At 37.6% G+C, this 12,761-nt stretch overlaps 1 pseudogene; it reads left to right on the top strand.

Moving 5' to 3' along the window:
- Positions 1-2,749: 2,749 nt before the first annotated feature.
- LOC138404672 (uncharacterized) lies at positions 2,750-4,274 on the top strand (annotated as a pseudogene).
- The last annotated feature ends 8,487 nt before the right edge of the window (positions 4,275-12,761 follow it).

Here is a 12,761-nt window from a genome sequence, read left to right as displayed (position 1 = left end):
GCGAGCGAGTCAAAAAATCGCAACCGTACTCTTTACCCGAGGGGGTGAGGGGAGCTCCGTAAGATTTGCACTTCGCACACAGTATTTATTAGTCTTATGTAAAGGAGACAATGATTTCCCAAAAACACTTCACAATCAATTAGAGCTTAAATATCACTTTTCGTTGCATTAGATCAACTGTATTTACGAAATATTTTTAATAGGTTTATTAAAGTAATGCACACGTCCGCGCAGACCGAGCAATGCGTCTTAATTTTTCTTGTGAGAGATTTTTCTTTCTAATGAGTTTTCTTTATATCTCTCCTGGTGCTACCACCAAAAAGAAAGCAGAAGGTAAGTGAGGCAATTTTTGGAATGGCTAAACAGAAACACGTCATCGATAACATAATACCTACCCGTTACCAGTTCACAGTCGATGTAATATTATTATTTGTATCGGCTATCATAACGTGTTCTATCTCAATTTTATGAGTTTGTTTCCTGCAGCTAAATAGTTTTTGTTTTCGTCTGCCAATGTAGGTGAAGTCTCGCTAGTGTGAAGCGGTCAGGCGCACGGTCCTCACGCGCGGGCACCGTCCGAGTCGGAAAAGACAGGAAAACTACGAAAATTTGGGGTATAAATTTTGGCGAAAATTTTTGTAAGTGAAAATTTTTTGAAAATTTTAATTTTGAATTTTCTTTCGCAGGACGCTGGGGCCGGTGGAAAGCAACGCCCTGAGAAATTTTCATGTGAAAATTCGAAGAACGGGGACAACGACGCTGGATTTATGCAGTTTCTTTAAGCAAATCTATGAAATTTGTATGACAAAATTTTGCTTTGCTATATCACCTCGGTACAGATGTCTAGGCTGAGATCGGCGCACGATTTTCTGCGCGGAAAATGGCGGAAAAGCGGTCAGGCGCACGGTCCTCACGCGCGGGCACCGTCCGAGTCGGAAAAGACAGGAAAACTACGAAAATTTGGGGTATAAATTTTGCCGAAAAATTTTGTAAGTGAAATTTTTTTGAAAATTTTAATTTTGGATTTTCTTTCGCAGGACGCTGGGGCCGGTGGAAAGCAACGCCCTGAGAGATTTTCACGGGAAAATTCAAAGAACCGGGACAACGACGCAGGATTTATGCAGTTTCTTTAAGCAAATCTATGAAGTTTGTATGACAAAATTTTGCTTTGCTATATCACCTCGGTACAGATGTCCATGCTGAGATCGGCGCACGATTTTCCGCGATTTTCCGCGCGGAAAATGGCGGAAAAGCGGTCAGGCGCACGGTCCTCACGCGCGGGCACCGTTCGAGTCGGAAAAGACAGGAAAACTACGAAAATTTGGGGTATAAATTTTGTAAGTGAAAATTTTTTGAAAATTTTAATTTTGCATTTTCTTTCGCAGGACGCTGGGGCCGGTGGAAAGCAACGCCCTGAGAGATTTTCACGTGAAAATTCGAAGAACCGGGACAACGACGCAGGATTTATGCAGTTTCTTTTTAAGCAAATCTATGAAGTTTGTATGACAAAATTTTGCTTTGCTATATCACCTCGGTACAGATGTCTATGCTGAGATCGGCGCACGATTTTCCGCGTTTTCCGCGCGGAAAATGGCGGAAAAGCGGTCAGGCGCACGGTCCTCACGCGCGGGCACCGTCCGAGTCGGAAAAGACAGGAAAACTACGAAAATTTGGGGTATAAATTTTGCCGAAAAATTTGGTAAGTGAAATTTTTTTGAAAATTTTAATTTTGGATTTTCTTTCGCAGGACGCTGGGGACGACGCTCTGATTAAAATATTACTGCAGAGCCTATGCATATTATTATTGTTTCACTTTTTAGAGGGAATAGGTACAAGACGTGACCTGTATCCCGCGCAAGTTTAATTTGAGAGGACATCTCAATAGTTGTATTTACCTATACCAAATCCAAGTTAAATTGTTCACAGGTGTTCATGGCAGCGGCACATGCGTTACAAGACCAGAAAAAAATGTTGAACATCGATTGTAATATGTACGAATTGTCAGTTTAAGTAACATAAAAATGCAACTCCTCAATATATCGAATTAGGTTGCCTGCACATCGGATTGAAAGAGAGGTGATGCAAAATTATGTAGGTTAGGTAGTTAAGCAATACGATTAAGACAATAGTATGTAAGATTTCTTTATTGGTATTGCTAGCCCATAAGTTTTGTAGATCATAAGCCGGCTCTGAGTAACATCTTTTACGGTTGCCGCATTTTATTATTACCTACGGTCTCAACATACTTCATGGCGACCAAGCCATTCGGACCAATTTAGTAAAATACTTCAAGTGAAATCAAGGAAAAACGGCAAGCAAATTATTTAAGAAAATCATTTCGGCGCAAGACCAATAATACCAGCTTCATAACTACAGCTGCTCAAAATACGAGAATCATCAGTCCATCGTCAACTCGGCCATCACTGTGCGTCCAGGGTTATCCCGGCCACGACCAGGAGGTGTCCAGTGTGTCCCCGGCCCAGTTGCAGAGGTGTCCAGGGTTATCCCGGCCCAATCCACGCTACAAGACCGGTTCAGAAATAAAGTCGCATCGAAGTCAAGACTACATCGAGATCTACCGACGAGGCCCGCCCAAGGCTGAAGATTTGCAGACTGCTAAAGTGAGTGCAATATTTATTTTATCACTTTGTAATGGGCCAGTAGGTGTTATATTTTAAACTGTTCAAATCGTTAATGTATATTAATAATCTTACTTATTTTATTTCACAAGAAAAACTGAAGAGAAATTAGGAATTAAGCTTATAAATTAAATGACTACCGAATTAAATGTATTACATGGAAAATTAAAATATTTAAAGGAGTATGTTGTTAAATTAGGAACGAAAAGAAACACAGAATTAGCTTACAAAAAATTTCAAGAAGCAGAATCAATATATCAACAGAGCCTTAAAATTTGCTTTGAGTTAGAAAAACAAAAGTTAACAATTAGCACATCCGATAAAATAGTAAATAATCTAGTCTTTGAGGAAATAGAGTCCTTTTACCGGGATATAGAAAGCTTAGTTACATTTAGACCAAAATCAAACACAGAGAGATCAAAAATCGCAATGGCTTCATTTGACATAAAAACAGCTATCGCCTTGTTACCTGTGATGACAGGCCAAGAACAGGTAACACAACAATTAATAGACGCCATAAAACTCTACAGTTCCATGATTTCCGAAGTAAGTAAACCCACCCTCATAGAATTTGTCTTAAAAACTAGGCTTTCCGCGAGCGGTAAACTAAGATTAAAATCGTCGTACGCTTCTACAGATGACTTAATTGCGGATATGAAAAAGTTTCTTATACAAAAAAAATCTGCTGTTGCCTTGCATACACAGCTATTACGGACAAATCAAGGCAACAAAACAATCGAGTCTTTCGGTACTGAGCTCGAGGAACTTTTTGTAAATCTTACGTTAGCGCAAGCAGACGGAAACGACGACAATTTCCAGATACTAAGGCCAATTAATGAAAAGATAGCGATTAAAACGCTTTGCGGATGGGTTGTCGGATACTAGGCTCAGCACTATTGTCGCCTCTCGGCAGTTTGACTCGTTGCCGGAGGCTATCAGAACTGCAATTGATGAGCAATTACAATCCCAACAAACTTATGACGTCATGACTGTAGGACATCGAACAAAAAATTATTATAATCGTGGAAATCGTAGAGGTTTTAACAACACGCGTTACAATAGATATCCCAACCCAGGTCAGGATTCTTATAATAATCAATTTCAGAGGTATCGAAATAGTAATCAGTTCCATAGAATTTTTTCTAATCGAAATATTAATAACTCACACTTAACAATGTCATCGCGCGGTCAACGACAAGCGCGTGATTTTCGCGTCAGCAGGAAATTCGAGCCAATTGTCTCGAGTGCAAATTGCAGAACAGGTGGATGAAAACAATACTGCTGAAAATGATAATGTAAATTCGCAACCAGAAGATAATTTTTTCGTTCCTAACGAACATGATAGACATTTTATTTTTATAGCTATAATAATTGCAGTAGCGTCACTCTTGGGGTAGGAATTAATTCTACTGTGAATTTATTAATAGATAGCGGGGCAAGTCTATGTGTTATTAAATATGAATGGCTAGCAATGTATAGCTATCTATTGAACAAAATAGTGCAGGATAGAATAACAATTAAAGGAATAAGTGGCAAGTTAGTATCAGAAGGTCACGGCTACTTAAATTTACAGTGTAGAGACGCTATTTTCAGTTGTAAATTCTATGTTTTTAGGAATATAGGGTGTTCTTTTGATGGAATACTAGGCGAAATTTTTTTCAAAACATATAATGCTATTATAAATTATAGGAAAAATGTCTTGGAATTAAGTTTAAACAATAATAATGTATCGATTAGTTTAAATGAGTCAAGAAATTGTAATAAGCATACAATTCCAGCCCGGTGTGAGACTATCAAATACATAAGTAGTACTTGTAGTGGCGATTGTGTAACTTAGCGGATGAGATTATGAAAGGTGTATTGTAGCCGGTGTTATATCTAAACCGAAGGAGGGTTTAATTCCTCTCAGGGTGTTAAACACCCTGAAGGATGAAGATATTGAAATTGATTTTTTCGAATATGAAAATATATGATTAACAAGAATTTGATTTATGCGCTTTTAGTGAGGAAAACATTTAGATTTAAAGTATTTAAATCCGGAAGAATATCTGCATATTAAGCAAATTTGCGCGAAGTATGCAGACGTTTTTCATCTACCAGGTGACAAATTATCGGTCACAAATTTAATGGAACACACTATAACTCTTAAAGACAACGCTACTCCAGTGTATGTTAAGCCTTACAGAATTCCGCATGCATTAAAGTCGGAGGTCCAAAACAAATACAGGAAATGTTAGATAATGATATCATAGAGGAATCTACATCTGAGTGGTCTAGTCCAGTCCTCCTTGTACCAAAAAAAGCAGCTGATAGGTGTAATGAAAAGAAGTGGGGACTTGTTGTCGACTACAGGCAGCTTAATAATAGAATCGCTGACGACAAGTTCCCACTCCCAAATATTACAGATATTCTTGACGCACTTTCAGGCAATATTTACTATTCCAAATTAGATCTTTCCCAAAGTTACTACCAATTGAATCTTAATGAAAAAAGTAGAAAATATACAGCTTTCAATGTAGACAAAATGTATCAACTGTCACTAGATGAAAATTCACGGGGCTACACAGCTTTTACAACAGATAAAATGTATCAGATGAAAAGATGCCCAATGGGTCTTAAGACTTCCCCTAGTGTTTTCTCGAGATTGATGACTATAGCAATGTCTGGTATTAACTATAGCCAAGCATTTTTATACTTTTTTTTTTTTTTTTTTTTTATTTATAACAAGCGTAGGTACACCAAATATTTACATTATTATTTTCTCGCCAAACTGGTGAGCCAGTTTGTTGGCGAGCTGGCCCTAAGGAAGTGTTCCTTTAACTTTTTCTTAAGCACCCCCTCACTGACCTTATTCTCTTCCCTTAACCACTCTATGCCGTTGTAAATTTTAGGTACCAAATATTCACTTAACCTTTCACCGTAGTAGTTACAGACTTTGGGTAACATGAATCTTGTCTTCCTATTACTTCTAGCGTTATCCCTAAGCTTCGTGGGGTTTTTAAATTTTTTTGAAAAATAATGTTCTCTAGCTATTAGGTAATCTACTTTACTATGTACAGGCAATATTTTTAGATCTTTAAAAAACACATTCATAGTTCCCTTATACTTTTTTTTCTCTTTTTTTCCTAGAATGTGTTTTTAAAAGTCTAATTTGTAATTTTTTAATTTCGTTTAGGTAGGTACTAAAAGTTCTTCCATAAATACTAAGGCCATAGTTGATAACTGAGTCAGCAAGTGCGTAGTATACAACTAGTTTTGTACGTTTACTTAGCACTCGATCGAGATGATAAAACTTACCTAACACCGACCTCAGTTTGTTGCACACCTGCCCCACGTGAGTTTTCCAATTGAAATTTTGATCTATGTGCAACCCTAGGTACTTGTATTTATCTACATATTGTAGCTGCTGGCATGCGCACGAGATCTTATTATTATGCAAGCAGTCATAACTATGACCAACTATACCTATATCTTTATATTTAACTGTCTTAGCCTGTCTGTTATATGGCGAGTATATATGTATGCATTTTGTTTTTTCCATATTTATAATTATCCCATTATCATGCGCCCATTTATTTACGTTTTCAAAATCTGACTGGATGTTATCGCGCGCCTCGCTCACGTCCTTTGACGCGTACATCAAACACATATCATCGGCATACATATATACTCGACACTTCTTGATCACGTTAACCACACTATTGACGAGCATCAGGTTAGCCCACTGGCCCATAAATTGAGCCAGTCGGTACACCCAATGACACGTTCCACTCGTCACCCGTTGTCCCATCGACCGCGGTGCGTATAGTTCTGTCCGATAGGTAGTTACGGAACCACTTATTTGTCGCACCGGCAATGCCACACTCCTGCATGGCTAAGAGTAATACATCCTTGTCTAGGGTATCAAAAGCCTTCTTATAATCTATAAAAAGAGCTAAAACCTGCTTTCCACTATTCAGATTGGAGTTAACTTCGTTTACAAACTGATTGAGAGCCCGTAACAGTGCTTCGGCCTTTCCCTAAACCCGTGTTGTGCATCAGTTAATATATTATACTTGTCTAGGAATCTCGATATTTGACCGACCACTACTTTTTCAACTATTTTATTGATTATCGATAGTATGGCTATCGGTCTGTAATTTGTGTATTCAAGATGGCTGCCACCTTTATATATAGGTCGTATAATTGCTTTTTTTAGCTCTTCGGGGTACACGCCCTCCTGAATACACAAATTCACAAAATTGGCCAGCACTGAGCTTAATCGATCTGCCAGAAACTTTATGTCTTGGACTCTTATCTTATCGAAGCCTGGGGCTTTCTCACTGCTTAATTTTCTAATAATTTTTTTATTTCTATAGCATTAACTTTTATATATCTAAAAGAAACCTCGCACTGTTTGACATACGTATTTCTATCTAAGAATTTAACTGAACAATTATGCTTAATCTTTTCAATTTCTTGAGTAAACGTTTTCGAAAATTCATTACATATGCTATACATAGTATTTATTTGGCCTAGATATTTTTTAATTACACTATCAACATTAGGTTTAATCCTACCTAATCAACTATTAACAGTTAACCAAACTTCCTATAATCACCATTACAACTTTTAACTTCTCTTCTTCTATAACTATTTTTAGCGCTATTTATAAGTTTATTTACTTTATTCTAAATTTAGTGTACTCTAAGCGCTTATTCATATTATTAGGTGAAGCTTTCCATAAACGGAACAAGCTATCTCTCTTGCAATCATTAAGTATAATTTTTTGTCTATCCATGGCTGTGTTATTCTAAAAGATCTCACAGGTTTCTGTGTCATACTATTCCTATACACACTAGTAAACACACTGTAAAGTTTATAAATAATAACAGTGGACATAATACTTAAAAGTTGAGACCAATCGTAATCAGCTAATTTTTCATGAACTAGCTTATCATTTAACACCCATTTTTTGCTACACCTGCCAGTCTTACAATCGTATAACTCACGGTCAAAGTCCGTTGAAACGCCTATCATATGGTGATCCGAAATATCGCACTCCACTAAGAATGACGTGGCCGGCGCATTCTCGTGCATCCGCAGCTGTCCTACTCGCCCCACGCATGATCTATGCACGGACTGCTCGAGACGCCCGTCCACAATCGCTTCGCGCGTAACCTCCGTTGTAGGTATCATACATTGTAGGCCGTGTTCACATAGGATATTTTTTGTAGCTGATTGAAGTTGCATTTAACTTTCTTTCCGTTATATCTATATTTACATCGCCGATGACAATTATATCCTCATTTTTTGGGATGCATTCCAGTAAACTGTTATTGCGCTAAAAAGTGTAGTTTGTTTTTTGCTTGGCGGCCTATACAACGCGATGATATGTACAAAAAGTATTTTTCATTCTAGCGTGCCGTGGAATAGTTTCCGCAGCTGTGGTTGTAGTTTCACTCATACAAAAGCTTTAGATTGTCTCTGACATAAATTAATAATCCTCCCCCCTTGTTTATTCGTCGTGTCCTTGCATAAGCTGTGAACCCCTGGATAGTGAATAGGGGGTACTTCTTCTTCTTTGATATTTATTTCTGATAGACTAGTATATTTACTTGATACCTTATTTTATCTAATAAACCAATAACTCATTGAAATGCTTTCGTATTGATCTTATATTTAGGTGTAGTATATGTATATTTTTGTACTATAATCTTTGTTTTTATACCAAGACTCAATGTCTTGATATCTAGTATATTCTATGTCTGGTAAGAAATCTATAAGATCGTTGAATGTTATAACTTAACATAACCACTTCGCGTGTGTACGGTGCCTAGTTGCCTCTTATTCGGTTTAGTTTATTATGTCCTTTTCACTTGTTATTCGATATATTTCTTTTTCCTCTCCTTACGTGCTAAAATGTTTGAATTTTGAATCCATATATATTTACATATTCCTTTTAGCTGGGTTTTAGCAGTCCAGATAGTTGTCTCTTAAAGCGTGGTAGGTCCTCGTTTATATAAATGGGCCTGGTCACTATTATTTTTATTTATGTCACTGTTAGTGATTCGAACTTTTCGGGAGCTGATCCATTGGTCCCCGGGCAGTCTGGTTTTTAATGTGACGATTACCGGCTGCGGTTTTCTGTCGTCAGGCTTTTCTCGGCCTACCCTACAGGGTCTTTAATGTTGTCAGGGTCTAACTTTAGTTTCTGGGCAATTTGTCGTACTATTTCTGTTGTGTTTTTATTTTCTTGCTTCTCTAAGCCCACAATTTCTATGTTATTAGCTTTCATATCCTGCTCAATGTCTAATATTCTCTCTTCCAACGCCTTATTACATTTTTCTAGGTAGACATTCTTTTGTTCTAAAGACTTGATTTTTCTCTCAGCTTCTTCCTTAAAAGCAATCATTTGTTGATATTGCTCGGCATAGAAGTCAACTGCCTCACTAATGTCTTCAAGCTTCTTTTCCATTTTATAGACTATTTCCAATTTTTGTTTACCTCTTTGAGTACACTTTCCTTGGATTGGATTACGTAGTTGTCATTGGAAAGTCTATTTCTGATCATGGTAGAAATCTCATGTCAGTATTAGAAAGGTTGAGAAAAGTAAACCTTAAACTTAACCCTTTGAAGTGTGAATTTTTACGCAAAGAAATAGTTTATCTAGGACACAAGATACATCAGAGGGTATTTTACCCGATTCAAGTAAAATAGATGCCTTACTTAACTATCCCACCCCCAAAAATGCCGATGATGTAAAACGCTTCATTGCCTTCGCAAATTATTACCGACGATTTATTCCACAGTTTTCCAAAATAAGTTTTCCATTAAATAAGCTGTGCAAGAAAAATTCTGTATTTTCATGGACCATAGACTGTGAGAATTCTTTCCAGAAATTAAAAAATGTACTTATTCAACCACCCTTATTATCATACCCAGACTTTTCCGATAACAACGTTTTTAGATTGCAAACAGATGCATCAAAAATAGGATTAGGCGCGGTATTATCAAATACTAATGGACAAGTAGTAGCGTATGCTAGTCGCAACTTAAAACCAGCGGAAACTAGATACCCAATTATTGACTTAGAATTGTTAGCAATTGTTTGGGCAGTAAGACATTCCGTCCATACTTGTATGGCAGGAAGTTTAAAATATTTACAGACCATCGCCCACTTGTCTATCTTTTTGGATTGAAAGTCCCTTCAAGTCGACTAACGAAATTCAGACTTTACTTAGAGGAGTATGATTTTGAAGTTGAATACGTGCCAGGTAAAGAAAACGCCGCGGCGGATGCATTGAGTAGAATAACAATGTCATCTAATGACTTAAAATTATTAAAAGAACAAGTAGTATCAGTTCTGACTCGCGCGCAAACTCGTAAGTTAAATAAGTTAAATAATATAAGCCCGGCTATGACAACCAATGATACTGCAGGTCAAAGGTTAATACACCGTCGGCTGTGGAAGTTTTAAAGAAAACTAATAATATTAGAGAAATAATAATCACGGAAAATATTTCTCGTGACTTGATAAACAAAAAAGATGTTATTCTTTCAGACGCGAAAAATTGCGCATTTGTTGCTCCAAAATCCACTATTTATCTAGACTCTCGATCATTATCTACCCCGCAGGTGTTAGTGAGAGAATTATTATGTAAAAAGTTGAATATTAACGAAATACTTCTTATGAGAAATAAGTATAAATGGAGCTGATATAAAATTACTTGCAAGTAATTTTAAATATTTAGGAGTGTCCGCGCCGCGTTTATTGATTTGCAAAGAAGTGAATAGAATTACAGATAAAGACGAAAAGAGAGTTATTCTAAATGATTTTCATTTATTACCGACTAGTGGTCTGCTGGAATTAATAGGATGTTAAATAATATCAAAAAACATTATTTTGGACAGGCATGTCAAAAGATGTTGCTCAGTACGTTAACGAATGCAAACAATGCAAGTTACGAAAATATGCAAACAGACAGGTCAGAGGAACCTTTAGTTATAACTTCAACGGCCAATAGTGCCTTTGAGCGTGTAAGTATGGATATTATGGGTCCTTTGCCGCGAGACGACGATGACTATAGGTATATACTTACCCTGCAGTGTGACTTATCAAAATTCGTAGAAGCTTACCCGCTACAACGCAAGGACACGGAAAGCGTAGCAAAAGCCTTCGTCAATAACTTTATTCTAAGATTTGGGAAGCCACTAGAGATCATTCTGACCAGGGGTCTGAATTTTTATCATCCACGATGAGAGAAGTATGTGAATTACTGCATATTCAAAAATTAAATTCAACATCATACCATCATGAAACAATAGGCAGTTTAGAAAATACACACAAAAATCTTGGTGCATACCTTAGAATTCAATGCGAGAAGAATAAAAACAATTGGAGTAGTTGGTTACCCTATTGGTGTTTAGCTTCAATACTACAGTGCACACCGAAACGAAATACACACCTTTTGAATTAGTTTTTGGTAAACAATGCTCTCTACCGAATAATTTAGAGAGAGTCAAAGACGTTTTTGTTTCCTATATAGATAAAAAGTTTTGTTAAAAAGTTTTTGTTAGAAAGTTTATGAGCAAATTAAAGATTAATACTTTCTCCTCGGGTTTTTCTTGTTATAATAGTGAACACCCCACACACCCGCACGTCACCCACACTCGCCGGCACCGGTTAACGCGGGAGAATTGCGGATGTGCGGGGCGTTCCTTCCCCGAATGTCATCTCGATCGGTCGCATACTACATAGTTGCCGTGCGTCTTCCACGTGGATCGTGCCGAGAAAATCTGCATAAATTCTCGGCTATTGCTTTTTAAAAACCATAATCTAAATAACATATTTGGAAATATTTATCTATTTATTAAAAAATCTATTAGTAGATTCTTTCGGCAGTTTCAATAGGGAATTAATGAGGATTGGATTTATGAACTTCCGTGAAGTAATGGGTCCATATGAAAGGTTTATTGCTGAGCAGAACAAACTCCTCGAGTACTACCGTTCCAAGCAAAACGACCCTGAGTTTTCTTTATATCTCTCCTGGTGCTACCACCAAAAAGAAAGCAGAAGGTAAGTGAGGCAATTTTTGGAATGGCTAAACAGAAACACGTCATCGATAACATAATACCTACCCGTTACCAGTTCACAGTCAATGTAATATTATTATTTGTATCGGCTATCATAACGTGTTCTATCTCAATTTTATGAGTTTGTTTCCTGCAGCTAAATAGTTTTTGTTTTCGTCTGCCAATGTAGGTGAAGTCTCGCTAGTGTGAAGCGGTCAGGCGCACGGTCCTCACGCGCGGGCACCGTCCGAGTCGGAAAAGACAGGAAAACTACGAAAATTTGGGGTATAAATTTTGGCGAAAATTTTTGTAAGTGAAAATTTTTTGAAAATTTTAATTTTGAATTTTCTTTCGCAGGACGCTGGGGCCGGTGGAAAGCAACGCCCTTCGAATTTTCACATGAAAATTCGAAGAACGGGGACAACGACGCTGGATTTATGCAGTTTCTTTAAGCAAATCTATGAAGTTTGTATGACAAAATTTTGCTTTGCTATATCACCTCGGTACAGATGTCTATGCTGAGATCGGCGCACGATTTTCTGCGCGGAAAATGGCGGAAAAGCGGTCAGGCGCACGGTCCTCACGCGCGGGCACCGTCCGAGTCGGAAAAGACAGGAAAACTACGAAAATTTGGGGTATAAATTTTGCCGAAAAATTTTGTAAGTGAAATTTTTTGAAAATTTAATTTTGGATTTTCTTTCGCAGGACGCTGGGGCCGGTGGAAAGCAACGCCCTGAGAGATTTTCACGGGAAAATTCAAAGAACCGGGACAACGACGCAGGATTTATGCAGTTTCTTTAAGCAAATCTATGAAGTTTGTATGACAAAATTTGCTTTGCTATATCACCTCGGTACAGATGTCCATGCTGAGATCGGCGCACGATTTTCCGCGATTTTCCGCGCGGAAAATGGCGGAAAAGCGGTCAGGCGCACGGTCCTCACGCGCGGGCACCGTTCGAGTCGGAAAGACAGGAAAACTACGAAAATTTGGGGTATAATTTTGTAAGTGAAAATTTTTGAAAATTTTAATTTTGCATTTTCTTTCGCAGGACGCTGGGGCCGGTGGAA

The sequence above is a fragment of the Maniola hyperantus genome, unplaced genomic scaffold, assembly GCF_902806685.2.
Source record: "Maniola hyperantus unplaced genomic scaffold, iAphHyp1.2, whole genome shotgun sequence".
Classification (NCBI taxonomy): domain Eukaryota; kingdom Metazoa; phylum Arthropoda; class Insecta; order Lepidoptera; family Nymphalidae; genus Maniola; species Maniola hyperantus.
Note: the sequence above shows the minus strand (reverse complement) of the source record. Positions and strands in the feature narration are given on the sequence as shown.